Here is a 5,308-nt window from a genome sequence, read left to right on the forward strand (position 1 = left end):
TGTATGATTGCACTTATTTGAGGTACCTAGAATCATGATTCAGAGACTGAAGGTAGAATAGAGGTTGCTAGGGGCTGAGAGGAAGGGGAATAGGAAGTTAGGGTTTCTGTTTGGGAAGATTAGAAAGGTTCATCAACAACTGAATGGACATGAGTTTGAGCAAACTCTGGGAGATGGTGAAGGACCGCGAAGCCTGGCTTGCTGCTGTCCATGGGGGTTGCAAAGAGTCAGACACAACTGAACGACTGAACAGCAACAGCAGCGGGGACTTCCCTGGAGATCCAGTGATTACGATTCTGTTTCCAAGGCAAGGGGCACAGGTTAGATCTTTGGTTGGGGTGCTAGGATCCCACATGCCATGCAGCATGGCCAAAAAAAAAGAAGGTTCTACAGATGGATGGTGGTGATAGTTCCACAAGAATGTGAATATATTTTATGCCATTGAACTGAACACCTACAAATGGTTAAAATGGTACCTTTGTTATGTATGTTTTACCACAACTAAAAAAACAATATGTTCTACACCTGAAACTAATATGTTAATTATACCTCAATTTAAAAATAAGGACGGAAAAAGATTAAAAATAGAAAATGCAACCCCAGAGGCACTCTTTATAAGAAAGAAATTCCCTTCTTTTTTTTTTTTTTTTTTTTTATGCAATAACGTCTCAACTTTTATTGACTCCCTGCTCCCCAGGGGATCCTGCTTCTGCTGCCTCAGTGCCTCAGAACTTTGGTGTCTGAGGTCTCAGACACCACTTTGCCATCCACGAGCCGGAGGGTGGTGGTCTTATGGATGGTTTGCTTGGAGTTGCTGCTGTCCAGAGCATCGCCAAGGCTGAAATCCTCCCCATCTTCCAGCAGGCGGCGGTAGGTATTGATCTCAGCCTCCAGCTTGACCTTGACATTCAGCAGGGCCTCGTACTCCTGGGTCTGGCGTTGCCCCTCTGCCCGGGTCTGGGCCAGCTCTGACTCCAGGTGCAGGAGGACTCCGTTGAGCTGCTCCATCTGCATGGCGTAGCGGGTCTCCACTTCCCTCAGGCTGTTCTCCAAGCTGGCCTTCAGGTTTCTCATGGAGTCCAGGTCGATCTCCAGGGACTGGACGGTGCGCCTCAGCTCTGTGAGGGTCATCTCAGCAGCTCCTATCTCGGCAGTCTGCGAGGTGACCACTGTGGTGCTCTCCTCAGTCTGCTGGGACCAGTACTTGTCCAGCTCCTCTCGGTTCTTCTGAGCCAGCTCGTCATACTGGGCCCGGATGTCTGCCATGATCTTGCTGAGGTCCTGAGGTTTGGGGGCATCTAACTCCACAGTCAGCCCAGAGTTGGCAATCTGGTTTTGTAGACCCTTTACTTCCTCCTCATGGTTCTTCTTCATGAAGAGCAGCTCCTCCTTGAGAGCTTCGATCTCAGTCTCGAGCTGCAGCCGGGTGACATTGGTGTCATCGATGACCTTGCGGAGCCCGTGTATGTCACTCTCCACAGACTGGCGCATGGCCAGCTCCGTCTCATACTTGACTCTGAAGTCATCAGCAAGACGGGCATTGTCAATCTGCAGAACGATGCGGGCGTTGTCCACAGAATTTGCAAAAATCTGAACCCTCAGGTCCTCGATGATCTTCAGGTAATGCCCCCAGTCTCTGACCTGGGGTCCCTTCTTCTCCAGGTGTTCCTGGATTTTGCTTCTCCAGTCTCCGGTTATCAGCCTCCAGGCTCCTCACCTTCTCCAGGTAGGAGGCCAGGCGGTCATTCAGGTCTTGCATGGTCTCCTTCTCGCCCTGGATGCCCCCTACACCCACCAGACCCCCGGCCATCCCGGCGCCCAGGTTCCCGGACCCCCAGCCGCCCCGGACGCTGGTGGAGCGGGACACGGAGATCCGGGAGCCCGAGCCCCCGGCGCCTGCATAGACGCTGGCCGCGCTGCTGACCGGTCGGACCCGGTGGCTCGACGACTGCACGGAGCCCAGGGACCGGTAGTTGGAGAAGGTGGATTGGGCGCTGAAGCTCATGATGTTTGTTCACGAGGAAGGAGCGAGGCCAGGACTCAGGTGCTGGACCGTTAGAAATTCCCTTCTTATAAAGAGTGCCTCTGGGGTGAGATTTCAGAGGATCTTCTCAGCTGGAGAAGCAGTAGGTGTTGGACAAAATCTTTTGATTTTCACAGCCCAGTAAACAAATAAGGAGAACCAATTTAAATTTTCCAACTTTTTAATTTTACTAAGTAGATTCTTTAAAAACTAATGGACCGACAAATTGCTATTTACTATCAGTATCATTCTTTAAAAAAAAAAAAAAACACAGGTCACATAGAATGTATTTTTATATTGAAATCATTTCCTGGCTAAAAAAACCCTCACTCCTACACTTTTGCCCTTCTTTGGCATTGAAAACAGCTTTCCAGGTGGCTCAGTGGTAAAGAAATCTGCCTGAGAATGCAGGAGACGCAGGTTCAAACCCTGGGTCGGGAAGATCCCCTGGAGGAGGAAATGGCAACCCACTCCAGTGTTCTTTCCTGAGAAACACCATGGACAGAGGAACACTGAAAAAACATCGCTGTGGCCCTTGAACTGATTACCAGAGTTTATTCTGGACTAAAACATATTTCCTATTAACCATCTCACAATATGCAAGTTATAACAAATAAAGGTTTGCAATGTGCCGAGGTTCCTGGGCATCCACTGTTCACTTGATATTTCTTTTATCACCTCGTGGTGTGGTATTCCCATCTCTTTAAGAATTTTTCAGTCTGTTGTGATCCACACAGTCAAAGGCTTTGGCGTAGTCAATAAAGCAGAAGTAGATGTTTTTCTGGAATTCTCTCACTTTTTAGATGATGCAGCTGATGGTGGCAATTTGATCTCTGCCTTTTCTAAATCAGCTTGAACATCTTGAAGTTCATGATTCACATACTGTTGAAGCCTAACTTGGAGAATTTTGAGCATTACTTTGTTAGTGTGTGAGATGGGTGCAATTGTGCAGTAGGTAGAGCATTCTTTGGGATTGCCTTTCTTTGGGATTGGAATGAAAATTGACCGTTTCCAGTCCTGTGGCCACTGCTGAGTTTTCCAAATTTACTGGCACATTGAGTGCAGCACTTTCACAGCATCATCTTTCAGGATTTGGAATAGCTCCACTGGAATTCCATTACCTCCACTAGCTTTGTTCATAGTGATGCTTCCTAAGGCATCATTTTACTTCCCATTCCAGGATGTCTGGCTCTAGGTGAGTGATCACAAAATCATGGTTATCTGGGTCATGAAGATTTTTTTTAATAAAGTTCTTCTGTGTATTCTTGCCACCTCTTCTTAATATTTCTGCTTCTGTTAGGTCCATACCATTTCTGTCCTTTATTGTGCCCATCTTTGCATGAAATGTTCCCTTGGTATCTCTAATTTTCTTGAAGAGATCTCTAGTCTTTCCCATTCTGTTGTTTTCCTCTATTTCTTTACACTGATCATTGAGGAAGGCTTTCTGATCTCTCCTTGCTGTTCTTTGGAACTCTGCATTCAGATGGGTATATCTTTCCTTTTCTCCTTTGCCTTTCATTTCTCTTCTTCTCACAGGTATTTGTAAGGCCTCCTCAGACAACCATTTTGCCTTTTTGCATTTCTTTTTCTCGGGGATGGTCATGACCACTGCCTCCTGTACAATGTCACAAACCTCCATCCATAGTTCTTTAGGCACTCTATCAGATCTAATCCCTTGAAACTATGTCACTTCCACTGTATAGTCATAAGGGATTTGATTTAGGTCATAACTGAAATGTCTAGTGATTTTCCCTACTTTCTTCAATTTAAGTCTGAATTTCACAATAAGGAGTTCATGATCTGAGTCATAGTCAGCTCCTGGTCTTGTTTTTGCTACTGTATAGAGCTTCTCCATCTTTGGCTGCAAGGAATATAATCAATCTGATTTCAGTATTGATCATCTGGTGATGTCCATGTGTAGAGTCTTCTCTTGTGTTGTTTGAAGAGGGTGTTTGCTATGACCAGTGCGTTCTCTTGGCAAAACTCTATTAGCCTTTGCCCTGCTTCATTCTGTACTCCAAGGCCAAATTTGCCTGTTACTACAGGTATTTTTTTGACTTCCTTCTTTTTCAGTCTAGTCCCCTATAATGAAAAGGACATCTTTTTTGGGTATTAGTTCTAGAAGTTCTTGTAGGTCTTCATAGAACTATTCAACTCAGCTTCTTCAGCATTACCAGTTGGGGCATAAACTTGGGTTACTGTGATATTGAATGGTTTGCCTTGGAAACGAACAGAGATCATTCTATCATTTTTGAGATTGCATCCAAGTACTGCATTTCAGACTCTTGTTGACTTTGAGGGCTATTCCATTTATTCTAAGGGATTCTTGCCCACAGTAGTAGATAAAATGGTCAACTGAGTTAAATTCACCCATTCCAGTCCATTTTAGTTCGCTGATTCCTAAAATGTTGATGTTCACTCTTGCCATTTCCTGTTTGACCGACACTCCAGGGCCTACCGTCTTGTTGGACATGGAACAACAGACTGGTTCCAAATCAGGAAAGGAGTATGTCAAGGCTTTATATTGTCACCCTGCTTATTTAACTTATATGCAGGGCACATCATGAGAAATGCTGGACTGGATGAAGCACAAATTGGAATCAAGATTGCCAGGAGAGATGTCAATAACTTCAGATATACAGGTGACACAGCAGAAAGCAAAGAAGAACTAAAGAGCCTCTTGATGAAAGTGAAAGAGGAAAGTGAAAAAGTTGATTTAAAACTCAACATTCAGAAAACTAAGATCATGGCATCTGGTCCCATCACTTCATGGCAAATAGATGGGGAAACAATAGAAACAGTGACAGACATTATTTCCTTGGGCTCCAAAATCACTGCAGATGGTGAGTGCAGCCATGAAATTAAAAGACGCTGCTCCTTAGGAAAAAAGCAATGACCAATCTAGCATATTAAAAAGCAGAGACATTACTTTGCCAACAAAGGTCCTTCTAGTCAAAGCTATGGTTTTTCCAATAGTCACATATGGATGTGAGAATTCGACTATAAAGAAAGCTGAGCACCAAAGGTGATGCTTTTGAACTGTGGTGTTGGAGAAGACTCTTGAGAGTCCCTTGGACTGCAAGGAGATCCAACCAGTCCATCCTAACAGAAATCAGTCCTGGGTGTTCATTGGAAGGACTGATGCTGAAGCTGAAACTCTAATACTTTGGCCACATGATACAAAGAACTGACCCATTGGAAAAGCCCCTGATGCTGGGAAAGATTGAAGGCTGGAGGAGAAGGGGATGACAGAGGATGAGATGGTTGGATGGCATCACTGACTCG

General features: G+C 45.0%; 1 pseudogene across 1 annotated transcript; it reads right to left on the bottom strand.

Moving 5' to 3' along the window:
* Nucleotides 1-634: 634 nt before the first annotated feature.
* On the bottom strand, nt 635-2,038 carry LOC122453083 (annotated as a pseudogene). Its single transcript, XR_006272941.1, has one exon. The product of XR_006272941.1 is annotated as a keratin, type I cytoskeletal 18-like (transcript).
* Nucleotides 2,039-5,308: the final 3,270 nt, after the last annotated feature.

Source organism: Cervus canadensis, chromosome 14 (genome assembly GCF_019320065.1).
Source record: "Cervus canadensis isolate Bull #8, Minnesota chromosome 14, ASM1932006v1, whole genome shotgun sequence".
Classification (NCBI taxonomy): domain Eukaryota; kingdom Metazoa; phylum Chordata; class Mammalia; order Artiodactyla; family Cervidae; genus Cervus; species Cervus canadensis.